Source organism: Microcaecilia unicolor, chromosome 6 (genome assembly GCF_901765095.1).
Source record: "Microcaecilia unicolor chromosome 6, aMicUni1.1, whole genome shotgun sequence".
NCBI lineage: Eukaryota > Metazoa > Chordata > Amphibia > Gymnophiona > Siphonopidae > Microcaecilia > Microcaecilia unicolor.
Genome location: NC_044036.1, coordinates 90,304,859 through 90,321,489, shown reverse-complemented (window position 1 = coordinate 90,321,489; position 16,631 = coordinate 90,304,859). Strand labels below are relative to the sequence as shown.

The 16,631-nt window shown below is 53.1% G+C and overlaps 1 protein-coding gene across 3 annotated transcripts in view; it reads right to left on the bottom strand.

Annotated features, from left to right (window-relative positions):
* The window catches only part of RALGPS2 (Ral GEF with PH domain and SH3 binding motif 2), a 677,704-nt gene that overhangs the window by 492,469 nt on the left and 168,604 nt on the right, over positions 1 to 16,631 (bottom strand). The gene's annotated exons all lie outside the window — the stretch shown is intronic.

Below are 16,631 nucleotides of genomic sequence, written 5' to 3'. Positions count from 1 at the left end.
TCAAATTATCTGTCCTAGTCTCCCTCCATCTCTCCAAAATACTTGTCCCATTTCCTCCAAGCACACACAACTCGGGCATTCGGCACACACTCAGACACCCTCTTATAATCTATTGACCACGCTGTGAGGCCGTAACTTTGTTAAAGTTGGATTTATTTTGGCCGCAGCCAGGAACATCAAACATTGCAATTACAACAACAATACATAACATATTACAATAACCTTTATGCTAACATTTCCTCCCGGGTACACAGCTTCTACACATATATGCCTAGCCTGTGCCACAGGTTGGGCCGTCCCAAGCCCCCTGTGGCTCCACTGTGCTGTCTCTCATAGCAAACGCTGTCACTTTGTGCCTCCTGTTGAAGGAGGCACTTACCATCTTTTACAAGCCAACGTTCTAGGCCTCCTGGCCATCGCAATCAGGAGACAAGCTGTGTCCACGTTGCTTCCTGTTTATAAGGCTGCTAACATGCAAGCCTAACTTTGCATAAACTTGTAACTTCTTAAACAACTGTTTCTGCACACGTAGTTACCACAACACTTGTAAGTGTTAGCTGCTAAGCTGCTGTGTACCCACTGCTATCCCTGCGTAAAATTGTAGCCTGACGCCACTGCCCACAGTAACGACACCTCATTTGCCGTGGGCCCCCATTAATCCTGGCTGCAGCCTCGCCCTAAAGTAATGGCCTCTATGAAATCTTGACGGTCAGAATTAAATATGTCCAGTCCTATATCCGACAAATGTACCCCATCGGCTCGGTACAGGCCTGCACAGGATTCAGTTAGCAAATCGTGCATGATCATATGGCCTTTTACTGTTACATGAACCTGGTCATCCACTTATTTATTTTCTTTCGCGTGTTATCTACTGCCCTATAAGATCTCTCCCCTCTCGCCTCGGGATGATATTGGACCACGCCACATGCCCCCGTGGCAATAAACATGCAATCTTTAAGAGGTCGTGTTGCATATTCTTTACCAATAGGACGCTATTGACGGAGGCCAAATCATTCCCGCCCAAATGAACGACTATCGCATATGGCGCAGGGCTAGACTGTAAGGTCCACAAGACTGTCGGCATGAGCTGGGCCCAAGTCATCCCTCTCTTACCCAACCATGTTATGGCCACCTTATCGGGTCGAAAACCCAGGTTCTCCCCTGCCAGTCTGGAGGCTGCCCTTCTTTGTGCCCAGTGTACGTAAGAGTGACCGCATATCCAAATCCGCAGCTGCTCAGTCTGGGTACTTGAAATATATATGGGAAGTGACATGTTAGCATGGGGTGCACACAATAATGGAATCGAAAATGCTGTTATGGGCCACTAGCCGATACGTCAGCCGTGGATGTAGGTCTAATGTACCGCTTGTATACATCAGATCCCCGCCAGGCGCTTTATTCCTTCTAAGCGTACCCCTTGTGCTGCAGCCGCTGTAGCTGTACCAATCCGAAATGAATGGGTACTATACACCCTTGATGTCATGCCCGCTCTGTCCAGACACCGCTGCAGCACCCTGGTGAATTGGTAACGTGTTAACGGGGTGTTATCCACGTGAATCAGCAGCCAACCGGCACCTTGGGGTCTATGTTTTAAATACGCTTGCAGGTTCAGGGCGGGGCATGTCTGATCATGGCTCTTTAGGTTAAGCCGAAGGAGGGTGCCTTTTGCCAATTGATCCGTTTTTGACTTGCGAATGAGTACATTAATAGAGGCGCCGTACATGGTTACATCCCGTAATAAGAGACCCATGTCAGGGCAGGCAGACTTGGATTGAGCCACTAATTCACTGACGTGCAGGGCCCCGTGAAAAGCCAATGAGAACGCACATTTGAATAGGCGGACCTCGAACTCACTGACACAGACCTGCCCTAGCACAGCGAATAGGCTGATAAGTTCCCCATGCATGATGGGTTGTCTCCTATCTGCCTGGGACGCCGCCGCCCTACTCCATCCCTTCATAATTCTTTTAACCACGAATGATGTAACGGGATTCTCCACTCTTACTGCTCTGGTGAAAAAGCTAATGCTCACTAACGTGCCTGCTACCTGTGTTCTGCTACGTCCCTCTCAGACGCTAAAATGAAGTGAACCACAGCAGGGGCTGAGAATATATCTCCCCTGGCCTGATCTTCCATGCGATGCATGTAAGAACGTAGTGCTGCTATGTATCTTCTTTGAGTGGCATCTGATAGCGATTGCAGCATCAGCTCCCAAACGTCGGTGGGCCAAATCTCCATACGCTGTCTGGCACTGCGGTGTGCTCCTCCTCTGCCATGGGGGCCCAGGATCTAAAGTCTGCGAACTTGAAACGAGAGACAGTATCCGCTATATTTTCCTTCCCTGGAATGTGCTGAGCCTTAATTGCTATATTGTGTAGGAGGCACTGCAGAACCATCTCCCTGAGCAGGTTAATCGTGGGGAGTGTATGGGCGGATAACCAGTTAAGAGATTCTACTACTGCCATGTTGTCTGAGTGGAATACAATGGCCTTGTTTGCCAGGCCGGGGCCCCAGATATGGACAGCCGGCATGATAGGGAACAGCTCTAAAAATGCGATATCCCGTGTGACCCCTGCTGTATATCACGGTAGTGGCCAGACAGCCGTACACCAGACCCCTTGGAAATAAATACCGAAACCCTCCCCCCCCCCCCAGCCGCGTCTGTAAATAGCTGTAGCGCGTCTGAAGGGGTGGGTGAACCGTGCCAGAATGATATCCCGTTGAATTGTGACGTGTGTGAACGGAGGTTGCATTTCTGGGGCAGTGCAGTGAGAGGGGCAGAGGGCCTTTGTATGAGATTGCGTAACCTGATTGGAAGCCTTCGGTTATGGCCTCAGCACCTTTTCTGTCCGGGTACCAAGCTAACCATAGTCGCATGGCCTCAAGCCTGATGGGGGTGGGCGCCAATCCCCTCAGGACCGTGTCCTGCGGGAGCTGTTTGCTGCCTCCTGTCTTTGGGGAGCCTGCATTGCACAGCAAAATGCCCGCCCTCACAGGCCAAGCATGCATGTCGGAACTTACACGGGTGCCAAGTGCAATGTCCGTTGTTATATTGCCTACACAGTCTCTTTCCTGCCTGCGAGCTGGACTGGCTCTGCCCTGAATGTGCTGCCTGAAAGGGCTGCCAGTGCCGCTGGACCATGCCATCTGGCTGGTTAAAGCCTTTGTCCTGAAGAAAAGGTCTATGTGTAGACATCTCATCTAACCAGAAGTCCATGACCCTATGTTTCCATGAGATTGCGGAGTTATCCACCATGCTTCTCCGGAATTTAATGTCATAGTTAAGCCACGCCCATCCCCCATATCTATTATGTGCTCTAATAGAGTCCATACACCGTACCAGGTACGGGCTCCATGTCTTGCTCTTTCTCCATTACCACCGTCATAAATATGTGAAACGCCGATATCCAGTTCGTGAGGGACCTGAATATCTTGGGTTTCCTATCACGCTCCAATGGAGAATTTAACCTGTCAGTGACTGTGCTACCCTCCTCGTCCAGCTCCCGTATAAGGAGGGAAAAGATGTCAATAAACTCCTTCTTCCAAATTTTCTCCTTCATCGCCTTAGAAACGCATGTAGACAAGGTGAAGACGCCGCACAGTGCATCGCACCTGCGGTGGAATACCCCTTGCTGCTCCACCTAAGAAGTACCTGGGCAGGGTTCCCTGAATGTGGTATCCAGTGCAGTAGCCGCCGCCTCCCTGGAGACAGTCCTGGAGCAATGGGGTCTACCTGTCTGGCGTCATACTCTTGTACAGCGGTTCTAATGACCTCTACCAATGAAGCTTCCCGGCCCTGTGCTGGCGAGAATGAAGCGCCCTGCGCTGGGGGGAATGACGCTTCACAGCCCTGCGCTGGGGGGAGTGAGGTGTCGTCCGTAGACTTACCACATGCTGGTACTGGTACTGGCGGTGTGGCTGGGACTGCAGGGGCCTGTATCTGCGCTGTTGCTGTTTCATCCTGCTTCATCCGCTGGTGTCCCCGACCCCACCGATTGCAGCTGGTGCGTAACAGAGGAAACACCATGCTGCTTTATCTGCTTCCTCAGCTCTGCCATCAGAGCATCCAGGTCCAATGCTGGCTGGACCCCTGCGGTCCCCGATTGCTTCTGCGAACTGGGGCTGCGTTATTCCGATTCTTGGACACGGGGGCTTTCGCCGCCCGCTTGGCCGCTGCAGCGGAGACCGTCGTCTTCTTGGCACGATGTGACGGCATTGTTGCAATGGAGAAACTAAAATAATTGGCAATTAAGGCAAGACCTGTATACAGCATAATGCAGGACAGTCTCCTGAAAATTGAAACATTCTAAGCTAAGTTCTTTGCTCATGGGAAATGACCTACTGCCCCAGCCTTGAGATCTGCTGCAATAAGTATGGGGCAACACCGCTACTAACAGGCAGAGGTTGTTTTAAATCAGGGTAAGCCGTGTATCACGAGTTTAGCCCATTTCCAAAATGGCTGACCCCAATGGCAAGGGGGGTTTCAAATGGCCGCTGCCCTATTGCTTCGTAATAACCGCGATCTTCCCGTTACCGCACAGGGCGCACCCCTCTTATCCCTTTCTTTTTTGTGTGTGTGTTTTATTTTTAGCCGGCCAAAATGGCCACTCTCTCCTTATCGAGGATGGCCAGCCATCCACACAAGTGACCGAAGACACCACATATAAACATCCCTGCTTGAGCTGTACGACCCACAACTCCACGTGTGATGGACGTCCAATTTGAAGTGCAGTAATCAGCAGAAGCAAACACCGTTGCAAATTCTTACACAAAGGCACCCACCTACCCAAAGTGCTCTCGAGATGGGCGCCACCCTGACTGCCGGCCAAAGCAGCTGAAACTAACGCTGTTGAGCGTCCTTGTGTCCCGCGTGGCCGGTCAACTATCTCCCCTCCCTGTAATGGAAGGCCGACTATGCAGATCGGGAGATGGGCACCCACATATTTTACCGCTTTTAATCGTGTGGATGAGAAACCCGGAGATAGGCATCCTTGATCGAAGGTATGCAAACCGCGTATTCAAGGACCGGAGTTGGACGGCCATCACTGCCGTGTACTCGCGAACCGGAGTTAAACGGCCACCCCTGCCCTTTCGGTATGGGTGGTGTACGCACCGCAGTAGAGGCAGGAGAAAATTAAATGGGAGGCCAAAGCTCCCTAGCACTGCAGTAGCAAAATTAACAACCCAACCTAAACTACAAACGCCGCCTTACCCTGCCCTGTTAAAATATATCTTTTTTTTTTTTTTTAATTAGACATACCGTTAGGCGTTTTAAGATCGCTGGAACAGGCTGCTTTGCAGTGAAGTGCAAGCTCTGCTGAGGTTGAGTAAGGCTACACGGGATGGATACAAACACGTGTGTCTGTAAAATTCAGGAGCTGCTGCCCAGCACTGCTCTTCTCCTGCCTCCTGTCCTAATTCGAAAATGGTTTCCCTGTGTCCTTCCTATCCCTCACTCCTGCTCCTCCCCTCTTCCTCCTCCCTTTCCCATCCCCCCTTATCTTGTTAACCCTTTGTTGCCCTATCTGCTCCTACCTATACTCACTAGCTGGCCCATGCCACCCTATACCCTCCCTTTCTCCTCTGTTTTCGCCGGCCTTCAGCCCAGTTGTGTACGCCCCCCCCCCCCCCCCTTAACGGTTGTGCCTATTTCTTTTATCTTCTCTCCCAGCTTATATATACAGTCTTCCAAAACACATTCTCTTCCCTTTCACCATTCAAGCCAGTCTTTATCTCTACCTGCCTCACCCACCAGTCAAGCCTCGATCATCCTGTTCCTACTGTCACCCCCTCCAAGCTGGCTCTCCTGAATTTGCTAACCTCTGTCCTCACAAGGACTGAAGTCAATACATTCCCCTGAACAATGGTTTGGTTTTCTGCTGGCACTGCACGGTCACCACTATTATCATTTTTTAGATAAGGCAACCAGATATGCACATAATTCTCAAAGTGTGGTTGCACCTATACGGAGGCATAATGATATTTCCAGTTTTGCTCTCCATTCCTTTTTTGAACAATCCTTAACACTCAATTTACTTTTTTTGGCAGCCACAGCATGCTGGGCTAAAAATTTTAATGCATCATCCACAATAAATCCATGATTTTTTCTTGAGTGGTAACTGCTAATTTGGAACCCAGTAATTTGTATCTGTAATTGGAATTATTCTTCCTTATGTGTATCAGTTTGCACTTGTCCACATTAAATTTAATCTGCCATTTCGATACCAAGTCTTCCAATACCAGTCTTCGATACCAGTGGCTTCCAAACCTGGTCCTGAAGGAACCCCAATCAGTCAGGTTTTCAGGATACCCACAATGAATATTCATGAAAGAGATTTCCATACACTACCTCCACTGCATGCAAATCTCTCTCATTAATATTCATTGTAGATATCCTCTACACGGTGATGATAAGCACTAATCACACTAAGGTGAACTCTTACGGAGCTGGTCTTGAGACCAGACTAACAAGTGAAGAAGGTATTCAAGCAGGGTCTATGTAGGGTAAGAAAGAGGATCTAGGGCCTTGCTGTCACACCAGACGACAAACCTCCTCCATTTGAAAGAGTAACACCTCTTCATGGAACCTTTCCTGGAAGCAAGCAAGACTCGGGAGACACCCTCTGAAAGACCCAAGAAGGCAAATTCTAAGCTCTCAACATCCAGGCCGTGAGAGCCAGAGACTGGAGGTTGGGATGTAGAAGCGACGCCTTGTTCTGAGTGATGAGGGTTGGAAAACAGTCCAATCTCCACGGTTCCTCGGAGGACAACTCCAGAAGAAGAAGAAGGAACCAAATCTGACACGGCCAGAAGGGTGCAATCAGGATCATGGTTCCGCAGTCTCGCTTGAGTTTCAGCAAAGTCTTCCCTACTAGAGGTATGGGAAGATACACATACAGAAGGTCTGTCCCCTAATGTAGGAGAAAGGCATCTGACACTAGTCTGTTGTGGGCCTGAAGCCTGGAACAGAACTGAGGGACCTTGTGATTGATCTGAGTGGCAAAATGATCCACCGAGGGGGTGCCCCACGCTCGGAAGATCTTTGCAGACTACGCCCATGTTCAGTGACCACTCGTGAGATTGCATTATCCTGCTCAGCCTGTCGGCCAGACTGTTTACGCCTGCCAGATAAGTGGCTTGGAGAAACATGCCATGATGGTGTGCCCAAAGCCACATCTGGACGGCTTCCTGACACAGAGGGCGAAATCCGGTGCCCCCCTGCTTGTTGGTGTAGTACATGGCAACCTGATTGTCTGTCTGAATTCAGATTACTTGATTGGACAGCCGATCTCTGAAAGCCTTTAGAGCGTTCCAGGTCGCTTTTAATTCCAGAAGGTTGATCTGCAGACCTTTTTCCTGAAAGGACCAGGCTCCCTGAGTGGAGAGCCCATCTACATGAGCTCCCCACCCCTGGAGAGATGCATCCATCGTCAGCACTTTCTCTGGCTGAAGAACTTGGAATGGTCGCTCTATGGTCAAATTGGATCGAATCGACCACCACTGAAGAGAATTCCAAAAGTCAGTGGACAGCTGGATTACATCCTCTAGATCCCCCGCAGCTTGAAACCACTGGGAAGGTAGGGTCCATTGAGCTGATCTCATATGCAGACATGCCATGGGCGTTACATGAACTGTGGAAGCCATGTGCCCCAGAAGTCTCAACATTTGGCAAGCCATGAACTGCTGAGACACTCGAACCATGGACACCAGGAACAGAAGGTTGTCTGCCCTTGCCTCGGGGAGATAAGCTCGAGCTGAATGTTCAACAGTGCACCAATGAATTCCAATTTTTGGACTGGGGTGAGATGGGACTTGGGATAATTTATGACGATCCCCAGTAGCTCTAGCACCCGAGTAGTCATTCGCATGGCCTCCAGAGCAACCTCCTTCGAGGTGCTCTTCACCAGCCAATTGTCGAGATAAGGAAACACATGCACTCCCAGTCTGCATAGCCATGCTGCGACTACAGCTAGGCATTTGGTAAACACTCAGAGCGCAGACGCCAGGCCAAAAGGCAGTACACGGTACTGAAAGTGCTGTGTTCCCAGCCGAAATCCAAGATACTTCCTGTGAGCTGGAAGAATCGAGGTGTGGGTGTAAGCATCCTTTAAGTCCAGAAAGCATAGCCAATCGTTTTCCTGAATCATGGAAAGAAGGGTGCCCAGGGAAACCATCCAGAACTTTTCTCGGACTAGAAATTTGTTCAGGGCCCTTAGGTCTAGGATGGGACGCATCCCCCTGTTTTCTTTTGCACAAGGAAGTACCTGGAATAGAATCCCAGCCCTTCTTCCCCTGGTGGAACGGGTTCGACCACTTGGGCCTGTAGAAGGGCAGACAGTTCCTCTGCAAGTACCTGCCTGTGCTGGGAGCTGTAGGATTGAGCTCCTGGTGGGCAATTTGGAGGTTTGGATTCCAGATTGAGGGTGTATCCTAACCGGACAATTTGAAGACCCCACCGGTCGGAGGTTATAAGAGGCCACCTTTGGTGAAAAAACATTAACCTCCCCCCAACCGGCAAGTTGTCCGGTACGGACACATTTACTGAGGCTATGCTGAACTGGAGCCAGTCAAAAGCCCGTCCCTTGCTTTTGTTGGGGAGCCGCAGTGGCCTTAGACGCACGCTGTTGACGAGAACGAGCGGCGCTGGGACTGAACCTGGGCAGGTTGCCGAGAAGCTTAGCATAGGAATAGGGAGCACCCTTCCTCCCTCCAAAAAACCTCCTAGATGAGGAGGTAGTAGCAGAAGACGCCTGGTGGGAGAGAGAATCCATAGCATCATTGTGCTTCTTGAGCTGGTCAACTAGATCCTCTACTTTCTCACCAAAAAGGTTATCCCCCCAGCAAGGAACATCCGCCATCCGCTGCTGGACTGAATGATCCAGGTCAGAGGCACGCAGCCATGAGAGTCTGCGCATCACTATACCTTGGGCAGCGATCCTGGATGCTACATCAAAAGTGTCGAACGTACCCCTGGCCAGGAATTTTCAACACGCCTTCTGTTGCCTGACCACCTGGCGAAAAGGCTCGGCCTACTCCAGAGGGAGTACATCAACCAAGCTAGACAGTTACCTCACCGAGTTCCGCAAGTGGATGCTCGTGAAGAGCTGGTATGTTTGGATTTTGGCAGCGAGCATTGCGGCCTGATACGCCTTCCTGCCAAAAGAGTCCAAGGTTCTAGATTCTCTGTCTGGGGGTGCCGAGGCATAGTCCCTAATACTCTTGGCTCTTTTGAGAGCGGAGTCCACCACCATGGAATTGTGAGGTAGCTGAGACAGTGAATGATACATACCTGTAGCAGGTGTTCTCCGAGGACAGCAGGCTGATTGTTCTCACGACTGGGTGACGTCCGCGGCAGCCCCCACCAACCGGAAAGAAGCTTCGCGGGACGGTCGGCACGCAGGGCACGCCCACCGCGCATGCGCGGCCGTCTTCCCGCCCGTGCGCGACCGCTCCCGCCAGTTGAATGACTAGCAAAAGATGAAACACACAACTCCAAAGGGGAGGAGGGAGGGTAGGTGAGAACAATCAGCCTGCTGTCCTCGGAGAACACCTGCTACAGGTATGTATCATTCACTTTCTCCGAGGACAAGCAGGCTGCTTGTTCTCACGACTGGGGTATCCCTAGCTCTCAGGCTCACTCAAAACAAGAACCCAGGTCAATTGAACCTCGCAACGGCGAGGGTACAACAGAAATTGACCTACGAAGAACAACTAACTGAGAGTGCAGCCTGACCAGAATAAATTCGGGTCCTGGAGGGTGGAGTTGGATTTACACCCCAAACAGATTCTGCAGCACCGACTGCCCGAACCGACTGTCGCGTCGGGTATCCTGCTGGAGGCAGTAATGAGATGTGAATGTGTGGACAGATGACCACGTCGCAGCCTTGCAGATCTCTTCAATAGTGGCTGACTTCAAGTGGGCCACCGACGCTGCCATGGCTCTGACACTATGAGCCGTGACATGACCCTCAAGAGTCAGCCCAGCCTGGGCGTAAGTGAAGGAAATGCAATCTGCTAGCCAATTGGAGATGGTGCGTTTCCCGACAGCGACCCCTAGCCTGTTAGGGTCGAAAGAAATAAACAATTGGGCGGACTGTCTGTTGGGCTGTGTCCGCTCCAAGTAGAAGGCCAATGCTCTCTTGCAGTCCAATGTGTGCAACTGACGTTCAGCAGGGCGGGTATGCGGCCTGGGAAAGAATGTTGGCAAGACAATTGACTGGTTAAGATGGAACTCCGACACCACCTTCGGCAGGAACTTTGGGTGGGTGCGGAGCACTACTCTGTTGTGATGAAATTTGGTATATGGAGCATGAGCTACTAGGGCTTGAAGCTCACTGACCCTACGAGCTGAAGTAACTGCCACCAAGAAAATGACCTTCCAGGTCAAATACTTCAGATGGCAGGTATTCAGTGGCTCAAAAGGAGGTTTCATCAGCTGGGTGAGGACGACGTTGAGATCCCATGACACTGTAGGAGGCTTGATAGGGGGCTTTGACAAAAGCAAGCCTCTCATGAATCGAACGACTAAAGGCTGTCCAGAGATGGCTTTACCTTCCACACGATAATGGTAAGCACTAATCGCACTAAGGTGATTCCTTACTGAGTTGGTCTTGAGGCCAGACTCTGATAAGTGCAGAAGGTATTCAAGCAGGTTCTGTGCAGGGCATGAACGAGGTTCTAGGGCCTTGCTCTCACACCACACGACAAACCTCCTCCACTTAAAAAAGTAACTCTTTTTAGTGGAATCCTTCCTAGAGGCAAGCAAGACCCGGGAGACACCCTCAGGCAGACCCAACACAGCGAAGTCTACGCCCTCAACATCCAGGCCGTGAGAGCCAGGGATGGAAGGTTGGGGTGCAGCAACGCTCCGTCGTTCTGCGAGATGACAGTCGGAAAACACTCCAATCTCCACGGTTCCTCGGAGGACAACTCCAGAAGAAGAGGGAACCAGATCTGACGGGGCCAAAAGGGCGCTATCAGAATCATGGTGCCGCGGTCTTGCTTGAGCTTCAGTAAGGTCTTCCCCACCAAAGGTATGGGAGGATAAGCATACAGGAGGCCGGTCCCCCAATGGAGGAGAAAGGCATCCGACGCTAGTCTGCCGTGTGCCTGAAGTCTGGAACAGAACAGAGGCAGCTTGTGATTGGTCTGAGAGGCGAAAAGGTCCACCGAGGGAGTGCCCCACTCTCGGAAGATCTTGCGTACCACTCTGGCATGGAGCGACCACTCGTGCGGTTGCATGACTCTGCTCAGTCTGTCGGCCAGACTGTTGTTTACGCCTGCCAGGTACGTGGCTTGGAGGAGCATGCCAAACCGGCACGCCCAACGCCACAGCCCGACGGCTTCCTGACACAGGGGGCGAGATCCGGTGCCCCCCTGCTTGTTGACGTAATACATTGCAACCTGATTGTCTGTCCGAATTTGGATAATTTGGCAGGACAGCCGATCTCTGAAAGCCTTCAGTGCGTTCCAGATCGCTCGGAGCTCCAGGAGGTTGATCTGCAGATCCTTTTCCTGGGGGGACCACAGACCCTGGGTGTGAAGCCCATCGACATGAGCTCCCCACCCCAGGCGAGATGCATCCGTCGTCAGCACTTTCGTGGGCTGTGGAATTTGGAATGGACGTCCCAGGGTCAAATTGGTCTGAATGGTCCACCAGAGCAGTGAAGTGCGGCAACTGGTGGAGAGGCGGATGACATCTTCTAGATTCCCGGTGGCCTGGAACCACTGGGAAGCTAGGGTCCATTGAGCAGATCTCATGTGAAGACGAGCCATGGGAGTCACATGAACTGTGGAGGCCATATGACCCAGAAGTCTCAACATCTGCCGAGCTGTGATCCGCTGAGACGCTCTGGTCTGCGAAGCCAGGGCCAGGAGATTGGTGGCCCTCGCTTCGGGAAGGTAGGCCTGAGCCGTCTGGGTATTCAGCAGAGCTCCTATGAATTCCAGAGACTGGGTTGGCTGGAGATGGGACTTTGGGTAATTTATCACAAACCCCAGCAGCTCCAGAAGTTGAATAGTGCACTGCATGGACCGGAGGGCTCCTGCCTCCGAGGTGTTCTTGACCAGCCAATCGTCGAGATATGGGAACACGTGCACTCCCAGCTTGCGTAGGTAGGCCGCTACCACCACGAGGCACTTGGTAAACACTCGTGGGGCAGAGGCGAGCCCAAAGGGCAGCACACAATACTGAAAGTGCCGTGTGCCCAGGCGGAATCTGAGATACTGTCTGTGAGCTGGCAGTATCGGTATGTGAGTATATGCGTCCTTTAAATCCAGGGAACATAGCCAATCGTTTTTCTGAATCATTGGCAGAAGGGTGCCCAAGGAAAGCATCCTGAACTTTTCTTTGACCAGGAATTTGTTCAGGCCTCTCAGGTCTAGGATGGGACGCATCCCCCCTGTTTTCTTTTCCACAAGGAAGTACCTGGAATAGAATCCCTGCCCTTCCTGCCCGGGTGGTACGGGCTCGACCGCATTGGCGCTGAGAAGGGCGGAGAGTTCCTCTGCAAGTACCTGCTTGTGGCGGGAGCTGAAAGACTGAGCTCCCGGAGGGCAATTTGGAGGCAGGGAGGCCAAATTCAGGGCGTATCCGCACCGCACTATTTGGAGAACCCACTGGTCGGAGGTTATGAGAGGCCACCTTTGGTGAAAAAATTTCAACCTCCCTCCGACCGGCAGATCGTCCGGTACGGACACTTGTAGGGCGGCTATGTTCCCATGGATCCAGTCAAAAGCCCGTCCCCGGCTTTTGCTGTGGAGGCGCAGGGGGCTGCTTAGGCGCACGCTGTTGACGAGAACGAGCGCGCTGGGGCTGTCCCTGTGCCTGACGAGGCCTTCGGGCCGGCTGGTTGTACCTACGCTTCGCAAAAGAATAGGGTGCAGCCTGCCGGGCCCGGGAAAAACGTCCACCTGTGGAGGTGGATGCTGAAGGCGCCCGGTGGGAGAGCTTGTCGAGAGCGGTTTCCCGCTGATGCAGTTGGTCCACCATCTGCTCGACCTTCTCACCAAAAATGTTATCCCCCCGGCAAGGGACGTCGGCCAGTCTCTGCTGGGTGCGGTTGTCCAGGTCAGAGGCGCGCAGCCATGAGAGCCTGCGCATCACTATACCTTGGGCCGCAGCACGAGATGCCACGTCACAGGTGTCATAAATACCCCTGGACAGGAACTTTCTGCACGCCTTCAGCTGCCTGACCACCTCCTGATAAGGCCTGGACTGCTCCGGCGGGAGCTTCTCGACCAGGTCCGCCAGTTGTTGCACATAGGTCCGCATGTGAATGCTCATATAGAGCAGGTATGATTGGATGCGGGTCACGAGCATGGAGGATTGGTAGGCCTTCCTCCCAAACGAGTCCAGAGTGCGAGACTCCCGCCCCGGGGGCGCCGAGGCGGTATCCCTCGAACTCCGTGCCCTCTTGAGAGCAGAATCCACGACCGCCGAGTCATGGGGCAATTGTGGCCGCATTAGCTCTGGGTCAGAGTGGATCCTGTACTGGGACTCTGCTTTCCTGGGAATGGTGGGGTTAGTTAATGGTCGCACCCAGTTCCGAAGCAGCGTCTCCTTTAGGACATTGTGCAGCGGCACCGTGGAGGACTCTCTAGGTGGTGATGGATAGTCGAGGACCTCGAGCATCTCGGCCCTCGGCTCTTCCACAGAGACCACGGGGAAGGGAATGCTGATGGACATATCCCGCACAAAGGAGGCAAAAGAGAGACTCTCGGGAGGTGAGAGTTTCCTCTCCGGGGAAGGCGTGGGGTCCGAGGGAAGGCCCGTAGACTCCTCTGAGGAGAAATATCTAGGGTCCTCCTCTTCCCCCCACGAGTCCTCATCCTCGGTGTCGGACATAAGCTCACGTAGCTGAGTCCTGAACCGGGCCCGGCTCGACGTCGAGGCACCAGGGTCTCGGTGTTGTCGAGCGGTGGACTCCCGCGCCGGCGGGGACGGAGCTCCCTCCATCGACGTCGACGGGGACTCCACCTGCGTGGCGGTCGAGACCGGCACCGCAAGCGGCGGCGGTGTCGACGGCCCCGGCGCCGGGCTAGAGCTCGCCGGCGCCACAGTCATCAGCGCCGAGGGCGCAAGCACCCCCGGCGCCAGCACAGCCTGGCGCATCAGCCCTTCCAGGATCCCCGGAAGGATGGCTCTGAGGCACTCGTCCAGGCCCGCTGCCGGGAAAGGCGGTGGGGCCGGTAGGGGTGTCGGTGCCAGAAGCTGCTGGGAGCCAGGAGACGGCACCGAGGTGCCGGAACCCCGACGCGTCGGTACCTCCACAACCGACGGAGACCGCTCCTCTCGACGGTGACGCTTCGGCGTCGCCTCCTCTCCGACATCGGGTTGCACCGAGGGCGACCGGTGACGACGCTTCTTGTCTTTTTTCCGATGCCCGTCACCGGCGCCGGAGGGCATGGAGGAGGAGGAGGTCGATCCCCCTCGGTCTCGAGGTACCGGGTCAGACAGGGTTCGGTCCCGTGGCCCACGAGCTGAGGGAGTGACCGGGGCCGACTGCCCACGCGGCCTCTCACCCCCACTCTCACCGGAGGACCGGCGGGCCGACGGGACCTGTTCTCCTGGGGTCGCTGCCATCGGTGCCGATGTCTCGGGCATCGATACCGGTACCGAAGGACCGGACGTCGATACCGATGCCTTCGAGGTCGACGTCGAGGGGCCGGCGCAAGTTCCAAAAAGACGGTCCCGTAGAACTTGCCTCGCAACCTGAGTCCGTTTCCGGAGACCGAGACACAAAGCACACGACTTGAGATTGTGCTCCGGCCCGAGGCACTGGAGGCACCAAGCGTGGGTGTCGGTCTGCGAGATCGGCCGGCCGCAGCGACCACACTTTTTAAATCCACTCGGGACCTTCGAGGACATCGACGGAAAAATCGCGTCGGCGAAGTCAAAGTCGTCAATGGTGGCTGAAATCACACCACGAAAAGCAAAACGACCGTGCGGCCACTAGGCCGCAACGCGGCGGCCCCGCTGGAAGCGAGGGAAAAAAGGGAGCGCGTGCCCCACACGCGCAGGGTTTCTTTTTTTTTTTTCTTTTTTTTTTGTAAAAAGAAACCGGGCGGTAACGAAAACCGTTAGAAAAAGTTAGGAAAAAGCACGATCAGCGTACACGCGATCGAACAATCCGGCGGCTGAACAGAGAAAGCGGCAAGGCACGACTCTCTCCAGGCGCGGAAAAAAGGAACTGGCGGGAGCGGTCGCGCACGGGCGGGAAGACGGCCGCGCATGCGCGGTGGGCGTGCCCTGCGTGCCGACCGTCCCGCGAAGCTTCTTTCCGGTTGGTGGGGGCTGCCGCGGACGTCACCCAGTCGTGAGAACAAGCAGCCTGCTTGTCCTCGGAGAACTCATCAATCCAGGCTCCCCGTGGATCCGATATTGGGATTCAGCCTTTTTCGGGATTAGACAGAGGGAACGACCAGTTTCACATAAGGACTTCCTTCAGTACATTATGCAAAGGAGCCGTTGCAGCTTCTCTAGGCGGAGAAGGCATCTCAGTCCTGGGTTCATCCTCAACCTCCATAGGGAAGGGGAATAGCTGCAGCCATTTCCCGGACAAAGGAGGTAAAAGATAGACACTCTGGTGGAGAAAGTCTCCTTTCCAGTGGAGGGGAAGGTTCAGAAGGAATCCCATAGGACTCATCAGAAGAAAAGTACCTCGGATCTTCCTCTTCCTCCCACGAATGCTTATCTTCAGTATCGGACAAGACATCCCTCAGAGCAGCCCGAAACTGAGCCTGCCTCGCCACCGAGGAACGACGTCCTCGATGGCGGTGCCGAGAAGTCGATGCCCGCCTAGACTCCGGTGAAGCTTCCTCCAACGACATCGAAGGAGAGTCAACTTGGGTGGCAGGCGGCACTGAGGTCAGAGACCTCATCACAGGCGAAGGGCCAGATGCCGCTGCAGCAGACAGTACAGAAGGCGCAAGCACCCCCGACACTGAAGCAGACTGGCGCAGCAACCCTTCCAGCAGCTCAGGAAGCAGAGCCCTGATGCGCTAGAGAGCCGCCGTCGGACAAGGCTGCGGGGACGGTGATTAAATTTGCAGATGATACAAAACTATTCAAGGTTGTTAAAACACATGCAGACTGTGAAATATTGCAGGAAAACCTTAGGAAATTGGAAGGCTGGGCATCCAAATGGCAGATGAAATGTAATGTGGACAAATTGAAGGTGATGCACATTGGAAAGAATAATCTGAATCATAGTTACCTGATGCTAGGGTCCACAAATACTATAATGTCTTTGTATTGCTCCATGGTGCGTCCGCACCTTGAGTACTGCGTTCAGTTCTGGTCGCCGTATCTCAAAAAAGATATAGCGGAATTAGAAAAAGTTCAAAGAAGAGCAACCAAAATGATAAAGGGAATGGAACTTCTCTCGTATGAGGAAAGGCTAAAGAGATTAGGGCTACAGCTTGGAAAAGAGATGGATGAGGGGAGATATGACTGAGGTCTACAAACTCCTGAGTGGTGTAGAATGAGTAGAAGTAAATCAATTTTTTACGCGTTCCAAAGGTACAAAGACTAGGGGACACTCGAGGAAGTTATATGGAAATATTTTTAAAACAAATAGGAGAAAAGCGAATGCTACATACCTGTAGAAGGTATTCTCCGAGGACAGCAG